This window comes from Penaeus monodon, chromosome 22 (genome assembly GCF_015228065.2).
Source record: "Penaeus monodon isolate SGIC_2016 chromosome 22, NSTDA_Pmon_1, whole genome shotgun sequence".
In the NCBI taxonomy this organism is placed as follows: domain Eukaryota; kingdom Metazoa; phylum Arthropoda; class Malacostraca; order Decapoda; family Penaeidae; genus Penaeus; species Penaeus monodon.
In genome coordinates, this window is record NC_051407.1 from 25669576 (window position 1) to 25669780 (window position 205).

Genomic DNA, 205 nt, shown 5'->3' on the forward strand with positions numbered 1-205 from the left:
GGTCAGTCGGTGCCGATCTTCTAATGATGGCATCAGCGGGCATGTTGCACTCACGTTACGCCATGTTGATGCAATGTTGTATCACATTTTTGATATATTCATCATAACGAAATTGGCTTCAGCAGATCAGCTGTATGTTTTTTATATTCAAAGGAGAATTCTTACGTACGTAATAATATGTATTTTTCACAGAAGTTAAAGTTTA